The 24762-nt window shown below is 43.1% G+C and overlaps 2 protein-coding genes across 6 annotated transcripts in view; both read right to left on the reverse strand.

Annotated features, from left to right (window-relative positions):
- LGALS3 (galectin 3) overlaps window positions 1-24762 on the reverse strand; it is a 517589-nt gene that overhangs the window by 287223 nt on the left and 205604 nt on the right. The window lies entirely within an intron of this gene.
- Window positions 1-24762, reverse strand: part of DAAM1 (dishevelled associated activator of morphogenesis 1) — a 319681-nt gene that overhangs the window by 165910 nt on the left and 129009 nt on the right. For all 5 annotated transcript variants that reach the window (XM_068254408.1, XM_068254407.1, XM_068254409.1 and 2 more), the window contains exon 2: window positions 20049-20142. The gene's annotated coding sequence lies outside the window, so the exon portion shown is untranslated. The remainder of the gene's footprint in view (window positions 1-20048; window positions 20143-24762) is intronic.

Genomic DNA, 24762 nt, shown 5'->3' on the forward strand with positions numbered 1-24762 from the left:
CAACCGGCGTTTCTTAAAATAAATAAATATGGCAACCTTCATATTCCTCTTGCTTCAGTGGTCCTTTAAGAAATACCAGTTGCCTGGCTATCCTGCTGATCCTCTGCCTCTAATACTTTTAGCCATAGCCCCTGAACAAGCATGCAGCAGATCAGGTGTTACTGACATTATTGTCAGATCGAACAAGATTAGCTGCATGCTTGTTTCTGGTGTGATTCAGATACTACTGCAGGCAAAGAGATCAGCAGGACTGCCAGGCAACTGGTATTGTTTAAAAGGAAAAATAAATATGGCAGCCTCAGTTTCTGCTCACTGTAGTTGTCCTTTGAATGCTGAAAAAGTTGTGTAAAAAGTTGCAGTTTTTGCAGGATTGAAATGAAATACATCTGTTGCAGGAAATCACAGATTCTTATCTCTTCCGCAACCAACAGCTGTCTGCTCACTCAAATTTTTTTTAAATATCTGTTCAATTCAAGAACAGAAATCCATTTTTCTAAGTGATTGTAACAATTCAAAAATCTGACCAATGTACCACACACCTATGTTCAATTTTTCCCAAATGATTAATAAAATAATTGAAGCTCAGAAAAAATTGATTGGAACTGTATAACAAATAATTGACAATCCATCACACACCATACAATTCTTGATAAAGTTGGTCTGAAATTTCCAACATGTCCAATCTCCAAAAATAATAATAAAAAACAAAAACAAAACAAAAAACGGGAAATTCGATCAGATCTATCAATTGAAAACAAAGCAAAGCTCTAGATTTTTAAGGACAATCGATCAAAATCATTGAATTGGATCTTTTAAATTGTATGATGTGTGGCCACTTTAAGACTGGGTACACACCATGCAATTTTCCCATCAGATTTCCCATCGTTCCATAATTTCCAGCACGTCCGATCTGCTTCCGACAAAGGATCAATTTTGTGCAGTACTGATCTCAAAATCGATCCCTTTCTTGATCGGAAGCAGATTGTACATGCTGGAAATTATCGAATAATTGAAAACTTCCCATCGTTCTGAAGGCAAATTGCATGGTGTGTACCAGGTGTAAAGAACTGCTAGTCAGTCTAATGGCTGGTACACACCATGCAGATCGATGGGTCGAATTGATAATTAACGGCAGGTTCAATCTGATTTCTGATCATTTTTCTAAACGATTTTCCAATCCCTTCTGTGCAAAATAGGAAGCCTGATTAGACCTGTCAGAAATTATCGATTTGACCAGTCAATCTGATGGAATTGCATGGTGTGTACCTGGCATAAACACTGCTGGTCAGTCTAAAGAACTTCTATTCAGTGTAAAGCACTAGGTAGCCACACACCATACAATCTTAAAGAGAAACTCCAACCAAGAATTGAACTTTATCCCAATCAGTAGCTGATACCCCCTTTTACATGAGAAATAGAATGATTTTCACAAACAGACCATCAGGGGGCGCTGTGTGACTAATTTTGTGCTGAAACCCCTCCCACAAGAGGCTCTGAATACCGCGGTACTCTGGGCAAACTGCCACAATGTAACAATGTTCACAGACAGGAAATGGCTGTTTAAAGCTGTCTGTAACAGCCAGAGCAGCTAGAAACAGCTACATAACTTGCCCACAGTAACAATGTCACCATGTAATACATGTCAGAATGTGAATCTGGGAGAGCAAAGATTTTACAATGAGCAAACACTGACTAAATCATTTATACATAATTATTGTAAAAATGAAGCACTTTTTTTTATTAAATTATTTTCACTGGAGTTCCTCTTTTGCACAGATTTACCAAATCTATAGGCTGGCTGGTACACACCATGCAATTTCCTCCTCAGATCAAAGTGTCGAATTGATAACTTCTCTCATGTCCAATCTGCCTCCACCCGAGAACAGGATCGATTTGGGAGGAGATGGGACATAATGGAAATTATCAATTTGCATGGTGTGTGCCAGACATTAGTCGTATGAAGGCCAACAGACTGAAAATAGTTGGAAAGTATTGTTTTGTTAAACTTTTATATTATCTGAAAGTGTTAAGATTCAACAACCAAGATTGTATGGTGTGTGGTCAGTAGTCACATGGGCAAGGAGGAGGGGGATGAGATTGCTCTGTCAGTTGAAGTCATGCCTCCTTCACTGTCCTCCTTATCGGTAGGCGTGTCTTCAGACTAACACAGAAAGAGGTGTGGTGAGGAATTAATTATCACTCCCAGTCAGTCTAAAGCACGCCCCTTTTAGTCACATGGGCAAGCAGAAGGCTCAAGAGATAGACTGTAGAGAGGCAAAGCTTCAACTGACAGAGCAATCTATTCTTACTGTTCTTCTCGTTGGTAAGCGTGTCTTCAGGCTGACACAGGAAGGGGTGGGGCGTGAAGTCCCCCAGTCTAAAGCGAATGTTCACTCCCAGTCCGTATAAAACACTCATTTTATTCACATGATCAAGCGGGGGAGGGGGGTATGGGTCAGTTGAAGCCATGCCTCCCATATTGTTTATTCTGGTTGTCATTCTAGTCAGTAGGCGTGCCTTCAAACTGACACTGGAAGGGGTGTGGTGAGGAGTCGATGTTCACTCCCAGTCATTTTAAAGTACTCTCCTTTTAGTCATGTGATCAAGCAGGTGTGGATGGGAGAGATTTCTCAATCAGCTGATGCCAGTGCAAAAGGAATAATCATATATAGAAATGTATAGCATAATGCTGAAATCCAATACTATGAAGGTAATTACCAACATCCTTGCTGTTTTATGCTGGGAATACACCATATGTTTTTACCCCCGATAGATGGGTTCGATAGATCATTTCCGGCACGTCCGATATTCCTTCCGATCGCTTTTTGGCTTGATTTCTCATAGAGGAGAATGGAAAAAAAATAAAAAATGGAAAAAAAAAACAACGATTGGGTGGAAAATCGAGCAGAAAAAACGTATCGTGTGTTCCCAGCATGAGAAACTATATTGAGCAAGATATGAAAGTAAAGTACATGCTGAACCAAACTGCCTGATTATTGTCTGACTTTAGTCTGTTGGATGACAATCAGGCATGTGTACGCGCAAAAACGACTAACTGATAACAGGCGGCTTGCCTGATCCAACCTTCGGATCTACTCACACGACTATTAAGCCGATATCGTGAAGTTGGCTGCATGTGTACAAGCCATCTGAACAACTTGTACTTTTTATTTTAATGTGGCCACGTCATGCAGTTGGTCATTCCGCAGTATGTAAATTAGTTGGTTGCTTTGGCGTGTGGACGTACAGGTCGTGCCAATGTCTTGTTGTGCGGTTATACTAGAAACACTAGTAGAGGCGCCTTTGATGATAGGATACTACTAGATGTTGTATATTTGTGAAGCGTAATTTCTTACCTTCTTAGACGGACAAACCATTATTTAATGGTAAAGTAATGTTTATTCATGTGCGGTAGACAACGCGTTTCATTGGTTTTGGCCCGCTTGTGCAGTTGGTCATGTCGTCGTATTCGTTGTGCGCTTGTTGGAGGTGTGTATGAAGCTTTACAACATAGAACTATTCAGCTTCATAAGGTTCCTCTGACCTTGTGTAAAAGTATCATGGAAATTGACACACTTTCCAATATCAGCAGAATCCACAGTAAAGAACTGACTGAGGACCATTGATCAGGAAATGATCAAATACTCATTGGAGCGTAGCTACTCAAAACGTGCAGAGATTTCAAAATGGTGAGGAAATGGCGTGCATAATCAGCAAGGTCACGGGTCAGTATCGATTACAATGACCATAAACGTTTGCTTTATTCGATGTGCCCTGACTAATAAAATATTAAATTGCTGCTGGTTAAAGGGACTCTCCCCTTGCTAATGGACTTTGGTCTCAGCTGTTGATGGTTTTGGCCACATGTCAGACAGTAGTAAGCGATCTGGGTGTTTGACTCTGAAGAGGGCCGGTCTAGTCCCTGCACTGCCTGGAGAGACTGGTGAAGTGGGGACACCTGAACTTAAGTGACTCTTCTCCAAGCTGCCTGTTTTCAACGGCTAATTAGGACAACGGGGATTACGGCTGATAAACTGTATATAGATCTGTCTCGGTCTTGTTTTAAATATCCAGCATGGTGAAGTAGCAAAGGCTCTCAGGCTAATGTTCAGAGTCACTGTTTTGATCTTAAAGTGATATGAATCTAAGCATTCCTTTACAGCAAAAAAGGTACTACTAGAAAAAAAAACCTGAACCTGAACTCTTGCACAGGACAGAAGGAAAACCTAGAGAATTGCCCCCTGTATGTATTTAGAGAGTTTAGCCTAATTCCCCCTCATCTGTGGCTAAGCACAAGTTGTAATTTGATCCCTCAGCTGCGTCAGCTCACTGCCAAGACAGATACGCTCATTTGAAAGCACAGGATGTTTACAATATGTCTACGTCCATGAATCAGGAAGTAGAAACTCAGGAGATTTATTTTAGGATTTGTATCGGCTGTAACAAAGGAATGTTTTTCTGTAAAGGCTATTATGCTGTTGCTTATCTTTTAGAACAGAGCGGAGTTCTGAGCTCAGGTCCGCTTTAAGGCGCGTACACACAGGCTAAATCATGTTGCCTGTCAGAGATCGGGACCGGATCCCTCAGGCAACATCAATGGGCCAGACTATACAGAGGAGTGTCACCTGTACAGCTGACAAGGCTATGCAGGGAGATGGAGGGGCGAGGAAATGAGCACATATGAAGACAGGCAATTTGATCTCTCAGCTGTGTCAGCTCAGGAATCCGGGCTGCCTTCGGCAGAGCAGCTAATTTATAAACCCACAATGTTAACCCTCTGTCTGCTTCCATGAAAGCAGGAAGTAGACACACTGCAGATTTACTGAAGAATTTCCATCAGGTGTAACAAAGAAATTTTGTTTTTGTTTTTTTTAAAGTGGACATGAACTGCTCTAAAAGAGGAGCAACAGCATAATAACCTTTAAAGGACCACTAACCCAAAAATCATAAAATGTAAAATACATGTAAACATATACAAATAAGAAGTATGTTTCTTCCAGAGTAATATGAGCCATAAATTACTTTTCTCCTATGTTGTTGTCACTTACAGTAAGTAGTAGAAATCTGACAGAACGGACAGGTTTTGGACTAGTCTATCTCCTCATGGGGGATTCTCAGGGTTTCGTTTATTTTCAAAAGCACTTAGTGAATGGCAGTTGCTCTGTCCAACTGCCAAAGAACTGTACAGTGAGCAGGGTGGCTGGCCAGCATCTTTATATAAATCCTTTTCAGGGAATGTCCTTATAAAGAATAAAAGCCTTGCTGAGAATCCCCCATGAAGAGATGGACTAGTCCAAAACCTGTTGGTTCTGTCAGATTTCTACTACTTCCAATAAGTGACAGCAACATAGGAGAAAAATAATTTATGGCTCATTTTACTCTGGAAAAAAACATAATTCTCATTTGTATGTGTTTACGAGTATTTTAAATTTTACGATTTTCACGATAGTGGTCCTTTAACCGATTTGTGCCAAGATTCTAGTTATGCCTAGATCTGAAATGAGCAGACTGTTTTTATCAGCGTAAGGAGCATATCACTTTAATGACTACAAATGCCTATTCATGACTGGTTCTCTTTAAAAATCTGAGTCTATTCAGTACATGTTGGGTTACTGAGCTGGGATGAAGCACAGAGGCTGTTGCCAGAAGCTAGTAATGCACTGGTAACAATGTGCTCTACAAGATGTCAATAAAGGATGTAACCTGCTACCTTGTACTGCTAGGGTTTCCTCACAGGGGAATTGCTGGAAGGCCAGAACACATCTCACTCCACCCAGAGTCTCTTGACAGTGTTTTGTGCCGCGCACTATGGAAACCAGCGCCATTACGACAGCAGGCCTCTCCTGTGTATATGGTGTATTGTGAGGAAAGGAGAGCTCATGTTTATCCCACAACATCCACTTCCTGTTCTCCTCACGGACTGCTAAGGAGGACACATCGGTTATGGAAACTTCCAGCCAGTGATTCAACTCAATCAAGGGTAAAGGATTGATGACAGAACTCAGGAGGCATACGGCCCTTGCAGCCTAGCAGTCCATTTCATGAAGCCAGGGGATAACCGATTTGATTGGATCTTCCTGAATTCCCTGGGACAGCAGTTTATGGTACCAGTAAATAGGTGTTGCAACAATTGGGTACCCAAACTGAGTTTGTGTTCATGTTATGGTATTCATGTTCCTATCCGAGGTATTCCCCATTGTTGTGTGAAGGTTAGGGTTAGGATAAATTGAAATGTACAGATCTAAAGAGGAACTTTAAACACAATATAAGAAGGTGGGAGTGAAAAAAAGCAAGCTATTCCTTTATATATGCAAAGTTCAATGAAAATACTGTAACTTTTGCCCCTGTGCCATCACTAGGGCCAGATTTATACTTTTTTCAAACCTTGGACACCTTCCTTGCCCCACCTCCTTCTTCCACTCATTGTCCAGTGGCCTCTCCATTTTCTATGTGCTTCAAACCCTCTCGTTCATTACCCCCCCCCCCCCCCCCTTTCCTCCAGTCATCATGATCCCTTCCATGTCTAGTCCCCACCCTCCCTTTGCCATTTGCAGCCTGGACTTTCATTTGCAACTCCCCCCTCCCCCCCCCCCCCACAAATCTTTTTGCAGCCTGGTCTTTATTATACATGTGCCCCCTCTTCTATGCCCTTTGGGCAGCAGCTCCCCTAGACCATGGCTGATGTGTCCTTTGCAGAGGTGAGGCCATGATCACCTCTAGTATTTGCCCCCCCCCCAAAAAAAAATAGACATGTATGCACTTTCTGTGTAGAATACTACAGGACTTTAATCAACTTGTTTACTTCCTGCTTTCATGGAAGCAGATATAGGGTTAACATCCCGTGTTTACAAATTAGCTATTCTGCAGAGGCAGCCAGCTGTCACAGCTGAGAGATCTAAGTACACGCGTGATTAGTCACCAATGAGGGGGAATTAGACAGGCTAAATACAGACAGGGTGCATTTATCAATAGTTTCCTTCTGTCCTGTGCAATAATTCAGGTCCACTTTGAGGATCATTTAAACAGCTCTTAAGCCCCATCTACACGATAAGCTTGTTTGTACGATTCGATTACGATTCTATTTACGATCCGATTAAATCCGACATGTCTGATCGAGATTCGATTCAATTTGATTTGCCATTGCAAAACAATGGCAAATCGAATTGAATCAAATACCGATCAGACATGTTGGATTTAATCGGATCGTAATTGAATCGTACAAATAATCGTATTGTGTAGATGCGGCTTAAAAGTGGCCACGCAGGATACAACACTTGATATTCCTGTATTGTCGATAAAAACGATACATTGAATAGAAACATTAAAAAAAAAATCAATTGAGAAATGTGATCGAATTGACCTTTTTTAAAATCGACCATTGTGGAAAAGTCTGATCATTTTTTTCTGAAAACTGAATGGTGTAGGAGAGAGTAAATTTCTTAATAAGTAGTTCAAAGCAATTTTTCCTGGATGTAGATCATTTTTTCATAAGTAGAAAGAATTGGACATGTGTGATACATTGTAACTTTTGAAAAAAAAAATCTGACCAACGATAATTGGAAAAAATGAATTTCTCATTTTTTTACGTTATCAGCTAGTGATTATCCTCTATAATAAAACCCTAATGTCTCTGCATCCTGTCCCTGTGTGTGTGTCCGTGCTTCTAGACCTGACAGTTTGCTCTCTGTGAACCTCATTGCATTGTGGAAAATAACAGTTTTTTCCAACTGCCAAGCAAGCAGCAGCATCTCCCTGTCTGCATATACTTCGGACAGTGGTGGGAGACGGGTGAGCAGGGTTTAGAGGTCGTGGCCTAGCGCCCGTTTTTTTTTTTTGTTTTTGTTTTTTTACGGGCAGGCCTTTTTACTAGTTTTTATATATTTATTTACAAAATTGGACAGTGTCAAAATATGTGTGTTGTATTTGTTTTCTGTCTGAAAAGATGCTGGGAAACCGGAAAGTGAATACTGATTGGCTGCTACAGCCAACGAGAACTGTTCCTCATCCAAACACTCTGAATGAACAAAACATAAAATATCCAAACCAATCACAGCCTGCTGTAAAAGGCCTGCATTACTTTAATAGGCAGAATTCAGTCCGGGACTTAATCCTTCCCGGATGAATGAAAACATAGTCATCCCTTAATCACGATTTACTGAGGGAGGGATGCCGGTTGCTAGGCGCTCTCTTCCTCTCCTCTCTGGTTTATGGTTAATCCCTTGAGACAATCTGTGTGATTGCAAAAGGCTGGTGTGAGTAATGAGTTTTTCACAGCTAAGACTAATTAATTTGGCGTGGGGACTTCATAGAGGAGAAATAAAAAAAAAGATTCACTTCACCCGTTCAGCCTTACAAGACCAATCTACTACTATCGCCATGGTAACAGATGTCCAGCCCAGAGCATCACTGGTGAATTCTGCATGCATGCCACATCTCCACGCTACCCATAATGCCCAGGGCTACACAGCATACAACATTATGGCCTTTGCAGCCCAGGAAGAATGACAAAGCCCAGATTATGGCAGGAAACTTTAAAAGAGGAACTGTAACCCAGGATGAACTTTATCCCAATCAATCATGGATACCCCATTCCCATGAGAAATCTTTACCTTTTCTCCAACAGATCAACATGAGGTCTGTATGGCTGATATTGTGGTGAAACCCCTCCCACAGTGTGATGTCAGAACCATGGTCCTGACAGATTCCTGTCTGTGAACCTCATATGGCCTCAATTCACTAAGCAGTTTACACTAGTCTACTGATGGTTTTAGTCTACTGATGGTTTGGTGTAAACCAGCAATCAGTCGCATTAAAAGGGAATTCACTAATAAGTATAATTTTTTAGACCTGGTCTAAAAAATTCAGTAATTAGGTGTAATTACTGTACGAGGTCTATAGATAGAAGTAGCTGTGACTGACATCCTTCTCCTCTGACAAGCTCTCCTCTGGATACAATTAAACTCCTGCATAATTAATTCAAAAAGCTCCATCCTCACATCTAAAATACCTCAGAGAAGTAGTTTACCGACAGAAATCAGCTGGTCTAATCTCTGTCAGAAAAAGTGGTTACTCTTTGATTACCTTTGTGAATTGTGTATTTACAGACTGTTTTAGACCAGGTCTAAAACATTCAGTAATTAATAGTGAATTCCCTTTTGATGCGACAGATTTACACCAAACCATCAGTAGACTAGTCTAAACTGTGAATTGAGGCCAAATGGGAAATAACAGCTGTTTTCAACTGCCAAACCAGCAGTATCTCCCTTTGAGCATAGAACTCTCAGCAATGGTGGCCATACATGGTACAATTTTTCATTTTTCTTTCTATTAGATTATTTAGTTTGATTATTCCGTTAGATCGAATATAAAGATGTTTCCATCATGTCCGATCAAATTTTTTTTTGAAAAAAAACGGGATAATCGTTTGAATTTCTTGATCGAAAAAAAAAAATATATATATATTTTCTACTTTCATTCGATTCGATCATTTAGATCGAAAAAAATGGGAAAAATCGAACATTTTTATTGTATCGTGTATGGGCACCATAAGGGCTCAGCTGCACTATAAGCGCTTTCTGAGCGCTTTGCGATTGATTAGCGCTCTCTGAGCGCTTTTTAAAAATGGCTTCCATTCCCTTTCATTTAAATTGCAAATTTTGTGAAAATCAACAGGATCGCGTATGCAAAAAAATTGCAATGATTTTTACGCAATTTTAATGAAAGTGAATGGGATTGATTTTTAAAAAGCGCTCAGGAAGCGATAATTAAAGGGAACCAGATACGAACGACGTTTAAAAATGAAAAAAAATATGTTATATATACCTGGGGCTTCCTCCAGCCCCATAAGCTTGGATCGCTCCCACACCGCCATCCTCCTCTGCCTCTATCGCCGTTACCGGGTCCCTCGCTTCCGCTGGACGCGGCCAGTTTTTCGCATGCATAGGGGCTCCCTCCGGCTCTTTACGCAGTGCGGAGGGAGCGCACTGCGCTTGCGTCGACTGGCCGAAATGGCGGGACCAGGTGGACAGAGGCAGCGCAGAAAGGCGGCGTGGGAGCAATCCAGGCTGATGGAGCTAGAGGAAGCCCCAGGTATGTATAAATATATTATATTGTCTCTGGTTCTCTTTAATTACAAGTACTCAGAAAAGCGCTTATATAGTGTGATTGAGCCCTGTATGAACATTCGGCAGAGATCACCTGACTAAAGATGTTTCCGCCTGTGATAAATGTCAGAATGTAAATTAGGGAGAGGAAAGGATTTTACAATGTGCAAACACTGCAGCCTGTTCTGTCAGTGAGAAGCAAGGGGAGAAGTTACAGGTACAAACAATATCAGCCACTCACGTCCGATTCAAGTATCTGGTACTGTAAATCAATGAATGTCATGGGACACCTCTAGGGATGCCAGATTTTTGTCCAAGACAGACAGAGTGACAAAAAACTAGCGTCTGCACATAATTTTACATGGCCAGAAGTGATCAGTGGCGTCTTCCTCAAGCCCAATGCATCATTATTTCAATAAAACTAATTTATATTTCCAGTATGAACCTTACAATATCTATCAGGTTTTAAGATAAGCTTGACGTGTTGGGGTCAGGAACCTTTTTGGCTGAAAGAGCCATAAACGCCACATTTTAAAATGTATTTCCCTGTGAGCCATACAATATCATTGAAACTGGCTCAGTGCACATGCGCAGCAGAGGGCTCACGTCCCCGTTGCCATGGTGATGTGTATACAGTTGATTTGCCGGGCAGCGGAAGTGTCAGACAAGTCTTCAGCTTCTCTTGGGTTTCAGCAACATTGGCAATTTCCCCGAGAGCCAGACAGGAGAAATACAGACTAAAAGCTTGTACAATTAGCTAGCTGACTTGGGGGTTGATTCACTTTGTAGGATGAGATCCCCGCACTTTGGTCCAAAATGTTGCCTGTTAAGTGACAGGCAGCCTATTGGGCCAATCAAAATGTGGGGATCTCGTCTTAGAAAGTCACTGGACCTGACAAGATCCAGGGTGGGACAATTGGGGCGGCCGTTAGTTTTGGGGAAAGGGCGAGTAAGTTAGTAGTCCATGCTACAGCAGTAGCGTTCCTACTTTGAAAATGTTACTTGTGCTGCCACACTAAACTGCGCTGCTTGATCAGTGTAGCTTAGGGACTCAACCCCTGTGACCCAGATGTACCCATCAAAAGAGTCACATCTGGCTCCCGAGCCATAGGTTCCCTACCCTTATGCTAGAGGATACCTTAGCGCTGTTCAACATTTTAAAACAGGGGGAGCAGACATGTGTTGAAGGCTCTCCCCACGCCCACCGCTGCCCCCGTTCTCCTCTGTTATGTTGTAATTCCCCTCCCCCCCGAAGCTACTTCCAAGATCGGAGGCTCGGCAGTGCACAAGTGCTGCCCGGCAATACGCGTCCTTGATTAGGCGCCTGCTGCAGGGAGCGTTCTGCACATGCGCGCTACGTAGTTGTGACTGTTTGTTATACAATATTTACAACTTTAAGATACCTACAAGGGTTTTTTTTTTTAATTTAAAAGTTTAAAATATATTCAAAGATGGGTTAGAAATGTTTATGGAAATACTGAATACCCACCTGAACAGGGAAAGGTTTTATGTATGGTCACATGGCTGAGGGGCGGGGCAGCATCACTGAGGGCCCATTCCTACTCTGTGCTGTGGGTTAAAGAGGAACTTTAACCCAGGATTTAAGCTTCATCAAAATCAGTAGCGGATACCCCCTTTCCCACAGGAAATCTTTACCTTTACTTGAATAGTTCATCAGGGGGGGGTCTGTATGGCTGATATTGTTGTGAAACCCCTCCCACAGTGTGATGTCATAACCATGGTTCTGACCGTTTGCAATGCTATGCTGCACGCCCTGCGTAACGGTAATTTGGGGATCTGGCGGTTTCCAGACCCCGAATTATGACAACTCGGAGGGAGAAGAGTATTTAACGCCGCCTCGGAGTTTAACGGCAGCAGGAAGAGCAGTTATTTGGCTCGCCCTGCGCTGAACTGCTCGGCGCCCAGATGACATGCATTTCACTACTACCCCTTTTGTCTGTCACATTGGCCTCAATTCACTAAGCTTATCTCCTGTCTTTAATGACGTTTCTAGAGTTGTCACCATGGTGATGAGGCATGTCGTATTCAGGAAACATTTTACCTCAGGCAAACAAAGTTAACTCTTTTGTCTTTAAGTTAACTCTTCAATCCTTAAAATAACTCCAGAGTTAAAGACAGGCTGTTTATTAACTGCATGTGAAAATAACTACAGAGGAGGTAAATTAACTACAGAGGAGGTAACTTAGGCCACTTGCACACTGCATGCATTTCAGATTCCGATTCCGCTTTTTAATCTGTTTTTACATCCGATTCCGATTCAGATTTTTAATCTTAACTGCATGCTGCGTTTTTTGATCCGTTTTTCTGTTGAATGTATTCAAGGAAAATCGGAAACGGAATCGGAAACGGAATCGGAAAACGGATTTGCAGTGTGCAGGGAGCCTTAAAGAGACTCTGTAACAATTTTTTCAGCCTTAGTTCTTCTATAAGTTCCTATGCCTGTTCTAATCTGCTCTGGCTTACTGCAGTCTTTCCTAACTGCACTGTCTCTGTAATAAATCAATGTATCTTTCCTCTGTCCTGTTTGTCGGGCTAAAGCTTGATTGTGTGGAATGTACAGGGCTGCTTGTGATTGGTAGAAGCGATACACACCCTCTGCAGGCCCCCTGCACACTGTGAATGACTCATACACTATGCTTAGCTGAGCCTATTAGAAGCTGGTTAGTTTGTTTGTAAACACTGCCTAAAACTGTTAATTACAAGCCAGGATTGCAGCAGAAACAGTGGCAGAAACAGCACAGAGGGGCACAGGAGAAAATAATGAATAGAATGGTATGCTTTTTATTGTAAGAATATTAGAGTACAGATTCTCTTTAAGGAATGAAGAGATAAGATAACTCTCTTACTGTGTGAGGTAAGTTTTCTCTTGCCTTATTATCTCCAGCATGATCTTAGTGAATTGAGGCCATTGTTAGTGAGTGTGTTTATAGATAATGGCAGTTGGTGCCGTTTTTTTTTTTTTTTGGTTTGTTTTTTGTTTTTCATGCCTGCCAGTAGTAAAGATGATGACCTGTAGACTTGCGTGACAACATGACTGAATTATACGTCGAGAATCAATCATTCCCTGATCTATGTTCTATTTTTTTACTTCTCACTTTGCAAAGTATTGCTTTATTTTTCCCCTACTACCGTCTTTCAGTAAAGTTCCTCTTTAATTTGAATTTAACCTGGCCACACTCCATGCTGGGGGAAGGGCAGTCTTCTATAACTGTACTTCACTGAATCACTGAAGAGATTCTCATTCTGATGTGATAGTTCAGCTGAGATGAATCATCCCTCAAATTGTCACACTTCTCCCAGATTCCAACAGAAGAATGTCACTTCCCTCCTCATGTCACAGCTAGATCCTGTACCAGGAACCCGTAATGGGATGGGTGACATCATCACTAGACTGAGTAATGGCCATGACTGATGGTGGGAAGTCTGGTCAAGTCTATCCTCTGAATTTCTCTAAAGATACAGGAGGCCAATTTGCTAAATTAAAGCATTTGTTTAGATTTGCGGGGAATTTGCACGGATCAATAGATGCAACAGGACACAACTGAAGAAACACATCGCTGACAGCTTCTCCTATTCAACTCTCATTCTGAAATAGTTAGAATGAGGTGGACAACGCATAGGAGGGAATGAGGTGGACCATACAGAGAACGAGAGAATGAGGTGGACCATACAGAGAACGAGAGAATGAGGTGGACCATACAGAGAACGAGAGAATGAGGTGGACCATACACCGAACGAGGGAATGAGGTGGCCCAGGTGGAGAACAAAGGAATGAAGTGGACCATACAGAGAGCGAGGGAATTAGGTGAACGACACAGAAAACAAAGAAATTAGGTGGACCATACAGAGAACGAGGGAATGAGGTGGACCATACAGAGAACGAGGGAATGAGGTGGGCCATACAGAGAACAAAGGAATGTGGACCATACAGAGAATGAAGTGGACCACACAGAGACTGAGGGAATGAGGTGGACGGCACAGAGAACGAAGGAATGGGGTGGACCATACAGAGAATGAGGTGGACCATACAGAGAATGAGGTGGACCATACAGAGAATGAGGTGGACCATACAGAGAATGAGGTGGACCATACAGAGAATGAGGTGGACCATACAGAGAATGAGGTGGACCATACAGAGAATGAGGTGGACCATACAGAGAATGAGGTGGACCATACAGAGAATGAGGTGGACCATACAGAGAATGAGGGAATGAGGTGGACCATACAGAGAATGAGGGAATGAGGTGGACAACACAGAGAACGAAGAAATGGGATGGACCATACAGAGAACAAAGGAATGAGGTGGAACATGCAGAGAAAGGAGGAACAAGGTGGGCCATGCACAGAAATGAGGAACTGGATGGACTGTGCACAAATAGAAGGAACGGCATGGATCATGAAGAGAAAGAAGGAATGGAATGGACCGTGCAGAAAAAGTAGGAATGGCATGGACATTGTGACATCACTTGGCCTTAGAAATTAGTGATATTGGCCATTTCTCACATAACATTAATCTAACTTCCTGTAAAGTTTTCTTTAAAGTCAAACTCCAGTCATTTGTTTTCTCTTATTTCTTGGGGGACGACTTCGGGGGACAAGAAACTGCAGATAATTATATGTGATATACAATTTAGGCTGAATATTTGCTTTAAACGCCTGTTGATAATGATGGTTTACCCAATACTGATGAGGAAGATGTGGTACCAGATTCTCAAGCCACTCCGCCAAAAATTATGAAACCGGTGGGTTGGTTTGGGCTGCAAAAATCTCAAAATGTATGGCCACCTTAAGTATTTGTGCCTGAAACTGGACTTTAATAAGATAAAATCCCCTTCAATTCCTTTTAATAAAAACATAACAGACGGCTTCTCAACCAAAAAAGAAAAAAAAAAGCACAATAAAGGCATGGTACATTCTGCTGAAATCAGTTCCAGCGTCTTCAAAGAGTCCGTTTAGGCCCATTATCTTCCATTTCCTCAATGCCAAAAATAATTGACATTCCAAGGTTAAAAAAAGATGAATTTGCCCTTAGCAGTGGATGGTATTTGTAGACGAGAGACGGCGTCCGTCCAAATGTTTGGTGCTCAGCCAAAAGTTAAACATTACGGGTGGGAATCTGGACACCTTTATGACTGCTGTACTAACAGTTGAAAATGCTATTATTTTTTTAAATAAGCGCTATATATAAAAAAAAAAAAAAAACCCAGTAGGAAAACAGACAAATGACCTTTAGAAGTCACACAGGTTTCAGCTGTATTTTTTTTATTGTTAAAATGCGTTTAAAGTGAACCTGAACTGAGTAAAATTATTTTAAATACTTCAAACACTTGATGTACCTGCAACTGTACATACTTACCTCGCCATCAGTTCCTCTGAGAAGCTCACTGTTTTCTCCATACAACGATTCCTTCCAGTTCTGACAAGATTTTGTCAGAATGAAAATATATCACTTGCTGTCAGTTATATATCAGTTGTTGTCAGTTATAACTGAAAGGACAACGGATGAGCAAGGTAATGTCCATGTTTCCCTATAGCTCCAGTGGGCAATATTGTAGTTTAACAGTGTGCTGACCAGGAAGCTGTTATGGGGTAATGGCCATTTTCAAAATGGAGGATGGAGAATTCCATTGATCCCAGTGGACAAGCAGGACACAGGAGAGGAGAAAGAGATTGAGGAGTAGACTACACAGGAGGTAAGTATGATGTGTGTGTTTATTTTGGCTTTTAATTTTCAGTTCAGGTTTGCTTTAAGAAAGCATCCATAGATACAGCATTAAGGAATAAGAGGCTACTCACATTGGCTGCAGACAAGCCCGCCCCCCTCACACTTACTGGGTTACTGGGAAATCGCACCACACGCCAGTGTCGTAACATTGGCATGGGCTTAACAATAGCCCCTGCGACCACCGCTGTTGCTAAGGGGGCCCAGTCCTGTTGTGCAGAGCAGAGCAGCTGCAGTGGAGCTGGATACTTAATTCCAGTAGGACAGGTTCTCCTCACTCCTCTTTGTAGCCGCCGTGCAGCCTATCACTTTGCAGCTCCCGATGTCACATGACATGCAGTGTTAGGAGCAGCAATAGGCCATGCAGGGATAGGCTGCATGGCTACACTGAAGAAAAGTGAAGAGGACTTGAACTCGATGGACGTATGTCTTTTTTCAACCAAAATAACTATGTAACTATGTAACTTGTTCTGCCTTTGGAACGAGGTACAGTATAAAAAACTTTATTATGGCTGCCCTGCAAGATCTGGGAACCGGCAACACATATTGTTCGAGGACATTAGGAAAAGTGAAGTAGAATACACTTTATTTCAATGAGAAGAGGGGAGGGGGGTACTGGTTTAAACTCCCAACTCAAGACTCCCATTTACTTCAATTCCTACAATACTAAATTCACAGTACTCAATAAATGCACTAGTTCTTTGTGCAGTGGACATCTGCATTTTTGCATCAGCATCAAGATTACGTGGCTGGCAGGCTTCCATAGTATCATTTTCCAACAGAGAGCTTTAATGAGAAGAAAGTTGTCCAATGATACCCAGACATCCCAAAATCCAAGGGGCACAAGTCTTTACCCCTGGCAGCAAAGCAATAACTTGCCCTAACCCAACTCCTCCTTCTGCTGGTAAAAGATTAACATTTTATGGTCAGCACTGCCAATCAGCAGAAGGGTCTCATAATAAGACTCAGCTGAGCTGCAATGCTGTTCACAAAGAGCTGTTATATCATTAGCATAAGGATGAGCTGAACATGGATAGTGCTCTCTAGGTGGGGGATTACCTACTCTGCTGCTTGGAGGCATCTCTGGGTCATTAAGGAATTTTTCAAGGTAAATTAGCTTTTGGATAGCTGCATCGAATATGAAAACCGTAAATAACGGCACAGTCGTCTATTCTTCTTTACCAACAATTAAAGAGCTGGCTTTACAGTCATTTTGAAGCAGTCCTAAGCAAATAAACAAAGGATATGATGATAAACTGCAAAGCCAGAGGTTCCCCGTGGTGGTGAAAACGCCATGACCACATTTTTAGAGGTTCCAAGGTTTTTGGAAGATGTAATAGAGCAAAGCAGTAGTGAGTAAAATCAGCTGAGCTATCCTATTGGTCAATAAAGTCATTCATCACTTTCAAAGTAAAAAAGAGAGAAATCGAGAGCCCAATATGGTGTAGTATGTCAGAGATACGAAGGGAAATGAATAGGTGAGATGGTTATACTCACAAACATGGGTTACCGCTCAGGCAACCACTGTATAGGCAGGTGAGGAGATTAGACCTGTCCTCACTCAGGATTAAGAAGTCGCTCTCTGTAGATCAGAAAAAATGGGGTAGGGTCACCCCTCCACCTGGGGTGGACTCAAGTATACTGGTAGGTGATCAGAGGCGCCAGCAGAATAAAATTAGTATAAAATTGTTAAGAATTGCCGGGAGGGAAAGTGGTGGACTTCCCCTCAATAATTAGACACCAAGGTCTGTCATCGAATCAAACGAATACATTTATTCAATAGTACCCCAAAATCTGCAACGCGTTTCGTGGGAGCAGACCCACTTCTTCAGGCAATAAAACGGGGACAACAAACAGCAATTATTGTGCTGTGAATTTAGCACCTCTGTGAACCTCTGTGAACAGAGGTGCTAAATTCACAGCACAATAATTGCTGTGTTTGTTGTCCCCGTTTTATTGCCTGAAGAAGTGGGTCTGCTCCCACGAAACGCGTTGCAGATTTTGGGGTACTATTGAATAAATGTATTCGTTTGATTCGATGACAGACCTTGGTGTCTAATTATTGAGGGGAAGTCCACCACTTTCCCTCCCGGCAATTCTTAACAATTTTATACTAATTTTATTCTGCTGGCGCCTCTGATCACCTACCAGTATATCACTTTCAAAGAACCAACAGACAAGCTTGAAATGTCAAAGGGGAGGAACCTTTTCTTGACACTGGGAGATTTCTGCCCTATACTCTTAGCAAACATATTAATATGGATATTGTTTTGAGTAAGGCTTTGGAATGAAAAATCATTTCGGCATCGAGTTTGCACTGAAGGCAATGCCTGACTCTGTCCATTACCATCAACAGCTCTCAGCAGGACTTTAAAAGGTGATAGATAATTCGGGATATGGCTAATAGGGATGATCAATGAGATGCAAATTGTTCTGAAATTATGCAATTTTTTATGCAAATCTATGCAGTTTGAAAATGGACCCAGGTTTCAGTTGATTGGTCCATTTTCAAGCTGCATATATTTGCATAAGAATTTGCATCAACTCTGAACAATTTGCATATCTGTGATCATCCTTAAAGGCTGAACTGACCTCAGGTTAACTCACCCACACCTCATTGCCAAATGGGTATTATTGCTTTTTCCCTCCTTCTTGACTAGGAGATAGGGCCACAGCAATAAAATATACATACCTGGGGCTTCCTCCAGGCCCCTCTGGACTGATCACTCCTATGCCTCCCTCTTCTGACTGCCCGTTCGCCTGCAATTGGCCCCATAAAGTCCTCCATTCCTGGGCCAACTGCCCATGCATGGCCCGAACACGCGATCCTGCCACGTTCACGTCGCCGACAGCGATCTGCGCCGTACTAGTAAGCAGAGACAGGGGAGCACGTCTGGCCAGACTGCGCATGTGCCGACTGGCCCAAACTGGAGGATTTTCCGAGGCCAGCTGCAGGCGAACGACCAGTCAGAAGAGAACCGCATGGGAGCAATCAGTTCGGAGGAGTTGGAGGAAGCCCCAGGTATGTATATTTTATTTATTGCTGTGGCCCCATCTCAGGTACCCTTCAAAGGACCAGAAGTAAATGGACATGGAGGCTGCTATATTTATTTCCTTTGAACAATACAGGTTACCTGGCAGTCCTGCTGATCTTTCTGGCATCAGTAGTTTCTGAATTACAGACCTGAAACAAGCATGCGGCAAATACAGTAAAACATCTCATCTGCATGCTTGTTCAGAGGGTAAGCAGGACAGCTAGGCAATCTGCATTGTTAATAAATATATGGCTGCCTCTTTATTCCTCTCAGTCCATGTGTCCGTTACAACTCCTGGCATGCCTTTATTTTTGAGACCATGCTGTACGACGGGTCATATTCATGTCCCTTAGTCTCTCTGTAATTACAAATGATGGCTGCTGCAGACAGGCATAGCCATTCTCCTAGCTCTTCAGGGGTCATTGGGGGACTGCATCACAAGCCAGTGACCTAACACTGCCCCTCACCTTCCTTCAGAGCCGGAAGAGGCAGACACAAGAGCACCCGAGGAAGTCATGTGACCACCTAAAATATGGTAAAATAAAGAAAGTATCCTGGGTTGTATCATTTTTACATTTTATCTAAACCCATAGGAGGTCTGTTATTGCTTTGGATGGGCCAGACAATTAAATAAACGTCGCTTTGACCGCGAACAGGACGTGACATTGGTGAAGCCGGGAGCTGCTTATCAATTAACTGGTAGGTGATTAATTTACACAGCCACAAATAATAATTGATCAGGACCTCGTGGCCTTGAGTCCTTGTCACGTTTGTTCCCTGCCGATACAACATGTGCCTATTTGCCAAATTTTTTCCCACCAATCCAGTAGTGCCACAAGACATTTCACCGGCGGGGACAGCCGGTCTTCAGAATAATAACCAGTGTTTTCCCATGCTGAGATCCAGCCGCCCCAATAGACGAGGAAAGTCACAGCAGACACAAGGCAACCAGCTAGCGTTTGGCCAATGTCGGCTCTTTGGGGACATCAATAAAAAAAAAAAAAAAAAGGTCTCCTCATTTTGCAGTCAGCACGGATCTTACTGAAGGTATTCTGAAAAATTGATATTCTGAAGCAGCGATCCCCTTGCACGGGTCTGTTCAGCAGACCGGTATGCAAGACAGACATACATCTACAGCATGAATGGAAGACAAGGATGCCGTCTTACCTGTTCAGAAGATACCAGCCTGGAACGCCAGCTCACATCCCCAGATCGATACTCCCCTTCCTCATCACGGTGACCTCACAGCAGCGACCCGCATCTGCAAGAAGACACTCGTATGATCAGCCGGTTGCCATCTTCATCCTCTGCTCCTTCTCATTTATAAATAAATCCACACAAATCGGGCTTAAGGCTTCCCCCCTCTGTGAGCCAGGCAGAGACCTGCACAGATGTGGCTGTTCATTGAAGCCCAGGAAGGAGGGAATCCCTCCTCCTTGTGTGAATGGTTCAGCCATCATTGGACTGACAGAGAGGGGCCGGCCCATAGGAGGGGAAGCCTGTGCTTCCAGCAAGCCTGCATGATGCAGCTATGCAGATAGAGAAGGAAGGACAGGGAAGGTGTATACCAGCCTGAAAAGACATGACAAGGCAGGTTCAAATCCCCCCCCCCCCCAATCGCTCCAGTCCAAAACAACAGCTGTCTGTATTGATTTAACTATTCTGCATCCACTGTACGGCTACAGGAGCCCACTGACACAGAAAGCCCCCCACAGACATGAGACGTGACAGATGGACCAGAGGCAGATCTTATGTCTCAGCACGGCCAATGACTACTGTCCCTCAGAGGAAAGATTGCCATTGTCCCCCCTACAACCCCCAAAATCCTAAAACACAAGCAGGTAATTTACTGCATCAGAATACCCAATATCCCAAATGCAAAGATCATTGCGCTGATCGCCTGTTCCCAGTCGCCGTCCTCATTGGCTGTTACGGGTTTGTGTGTTATGCACTTAACCCCTTAGGAACCAGAGCAAGGTTAGCATTTTAGCCCTGCATCACTTTAAACCATTGGTGGGTTTTATATGTTTTCCTTTCACAGGCATAACTAAAGAGTATGAACAGTTTTCAGGGGGAGGGGGTTTCTCTACCTCTGGAACCTTCCCTTCACAAGACAGGAGCTTTACAAAAAAACTATAAGGTGACCACACACCATACAATTATTAAATGTAAATTATTAAATGTATTTACAATCTGATATTTACAATCACACACAAACGACATTGCTTGCGTCTCTACATTACAAAATTGTCAATCTACCACACACACCATACAATCATGCAAAAAAATCACTAAAGTGTTTTTTTTTCTCTGAAAACATCGAATTAATGCAATTCTAACCCTTTTTACAAATGTTAGATATTTTTTATTTCCTTTTGGTTCTTCCAGATTTTCAGTGCCTGTGTACTTGGATCAGGCCACAGACAATCAGCTGCAACTAGTGGTCAATTGGGCCCCGGAATTAGGCGTTGTGTCTGAAGGCTCATACACATGAGCCACAGCGGTGGCTCGAGCCAAAAAAAAACCGACAGCTTGTCGCCAGGTCCCTCTGTGCTACAGCCATACACACGGCGCACAGAGGGACGGAGATTCCGTGGAAGTTGTTGCCGAAGGTTCCTCCTCCCCGCCGTAAGCTCCAAACGTGTATGGAGTTGCTGTCGCTAGTCCGCATACACACGGCGGACTAGCGACAGTTGCGTCGAAGTTGCGGCGACAGCTTTTGCCGGCAATTGACCAAGTCAATCGCCCGGCGACAGCTCTAATAGCGACGGTTCAAGGCGACCTGTCACCGCAACACACGCGTGCCACGTGGTTGCGGCGACAGTTGTAGCCCGTGTGTATAGGCCATTAGGTACTTACCTGTGGCCGAGGAGGGGGGCCTCGAGGGGGGGTCATTCAGGCTGTAAGGGCCCTTTTCCACTAGCAATTACATTACAATTAATTCAGTTAAGCAATTGCGATTTTACATACGCAATGCACTTGCATTGCAAAATCGCTCTCAGAATTGCTCCAGAAAGCGATTGCACTTTGTAAAAAATTGTATTGCGGTAGTGGAAAAACAGCAACCCTAGTGATGTAAAAATCGCTAGCGGTTTACGATTTTGCTGAATCGCAGTGCAGTGGAAAAAGGGTCCTATGGGGGCTTTAGGGTTAGGCATTCGGTTGGGGGGGGGTCGTTTTAGGTACTAGGAGGGGGTGGGTTCAAGTGAGAAGGGGTGCTGGGTAGTGCATAGTAAATTACTAGTATTTTTTAGTAGTGGCTCCACCAGGCGCAAAACTCATGTTGCAGATCTGCAATACAGACTCACTTACATTTACAGCCCTTCCTAAAGTCAGTCCATTCTAGCGATCTACAGATCTGGACTGAAAGGACTACATTATCTCTCAAAGGAGCTGATGGGCAGCATGTGCTTGTGGAGATTACACCCCATGTGCATGAAGACCTGCAGTGCTGCCTGCTATGTGCAGTAGTTACTCATGAAAGAGGAGGAAAACCCCTGGGCAGTCAGTACTTTAGAAGAAACGCCAAAGGGTTTCATCACAGGAAAAACTTCTATCAAGTTTCCGGGGAATTTTATAAGCAAATTTAAAATGGGAAGATAATGTTTTTAATAACCCTTCATTATGAAATGACTCCCAAAGCACTGATAGGCATCACAGCCATTGTTTTAATGAACGTGGAATTTAAAATTTCATAATCAGGGCTGCCTCATTAGATGCCGGTCTTCAGCCGCTTTACCCAGCAACTAGCGAAAGTGTGGCAAGGCAATGGCAGAACATCAGGAATACGATCTGTAGATGACTATGGAGGTGAGAGTGGCAGAACGGCCAGCAGGGCCAATGCAATACTGAGAGTGAAGCGTCCCAAAGGATGTGAAAAAACGATTTAAAACAGCTTAAAAAGGCAAGAAAAAAAAAAACTTACCAAAACAAGGTCTAATAAGATACAAAAATAATTTATTCAAAAACACTGGACGACATGTTTCATGGGCATCCACCCGCTTCCTCGAATGAACAAAAACAGTGGACAACACGTTTTGCTTGCATCCACCGGCTTCCTCGGGTCTCAAGGCTAGATTAAATTGGCTTGGAGGGCCTAAAGCAGGGTCAGTGCTTCAATAGGGTCACAGCTGGGCAATTGCCCAGGGTCCCAAGCTCCTTAGGGGCCCCACGAGTCAGGGATTGTAGAGGTCACAAGTTTACTGTCAATACAGTATGAACATATAAGGAGTGCCATATTTTTTTGCTCAATGCCCCATTTTACGCAAGGCTAGGTTCACAGTGGGAACAGCAGGAAGGCAACGGAATGAGAATGCGGCGCTGCATGTTATCCGCACGCTGCATACCGTGAAGCATACAGGCGATGAAAAGCATTTGCCACAGTTAGCACTGCGCGTTTTGTAGCAACACAGTGGCCTCAATTCACGGAGCGTTATCAAACGTTTATCAAACACTTTATCAAACGTTTGATAATTTACCTCATGGATAAAATCTCATTTTAAATTAACTAAGGTGTTATATAGTTATCGAATGTTTTACCGATAAAACGTTCAACAAATATATAACACCTTAGTGAGATTTTACCCATGAGGTAAATTATCAAACGTTTGATAAAGTGTTTGATAAACGTTTGATAACGCTCCGTGAATTGAGGCCACTGCATACAGTGCATTGGGATGCCGTTTAGGCACACTGGCAGCTCTGTGAATGTCATATAGTTAGTGCCTTGCAGTGCGGCAAGCCATGTTACATTGCGGCCATTGCACTGCAACACACCGCTGCGAACGTAGATAGGCATGAAGAAAGGTGGAGCTTGGCAAAGTCATGGACCTCAGTTGATTTTGATCCAGTTTTACCTTCTGCCCAATTACAAAGCAGTGTTCTCCCCAGAAATTTTTTCCCAGCCGGATGGCATGAAAAATTAGCTGGATGGGGCAAGATGAGAGAATGCAGGGCCGGTGCTTCTGTAAGCAACTCTACTTACAGCAGGGGAGGAGGTGAGCTGATGACAGCCGGGTCCTCACCAAAACTAGCCAGGTGCAGCACCCGGCTAAAAGAGCCCGGGGAGAACACTGCAAAGCATCAGGTTACGTGGCACGCAGAGGGAAATTGGGCACTGGGGGGGGGGGGGTACCAGGGAATACAGCAGTAAGATCTCTCCACTGGAATTCCAAAGAGAAAATAAAGTGCAATAGGTGCCCAAAAGAAGGAAGTTACCGGCTCCACTGTTATACTGGGAATTTCTGCAAAGCGTATTTGTGCTCTCATTATGAGAGGTAGTCCCGAGTCTGACTCGGGGTAGCCACCAGGAGGGTCTATGCAGAGCCTGAAGCGCAGCGGGTGCTTCAACTCCTGGATTTTTTCGGGTGAGAACTATAGGATTACAGCTCCACCCGGAGGATGGAGGCAGAATTGCAGTACTGGATCTCAGGTGAATAAGTGCAGTGCTGCTGCAGCTCTCATACTTGGTATGATTTTTTTTTCCTGGTTTTAGACTCTAAAAGCGAACAAAAAAATTGCACCCCTTTTAGACGCAAAAATCCAGAAATCATCATACCGCCAGGGAAGATAGGGGCTCATTTCCACTAATTACAGCTAGTTTTCTGTATATTTGACAATCGCCCATTCATGGTTTCCCATGCCTACAGTGTGCGCCTGCTCATACACAATATATTGTCAGATGATCCCATTAGGTGACTCAGGAGAGCAGCCTATGCCTATGGCTACAATACTACTTTGGTGAATAACTTCTCCCAGTTCTGTAAGAGGCAGCATGCAGCAGCACAGGCCTGTAACCAGCTGGGAGTGCACAGCCTACGCTAGCCTGTATAGCCATAAGGACTGACATTACATGGGAACATGCGGGAGTGGGCAAGCTGTT

The sequence above is a fragment of the Hyperolius riggenbachi genome, chromosome 9, assembly GCF_040937935.1.
Source record: "Hyperolius riggenbachi isolate aHypRig1 chromosome 9, aHypRig1.pri, whole genome shotgun sequence".
Taxonomy (NCBI): domain Eukaryota; kingdom Metazoa; phylum Chordata; class Amphibia; order Anura; family Hyperoliidae; genus Hyperolius; species Hyperolius riggenbachi.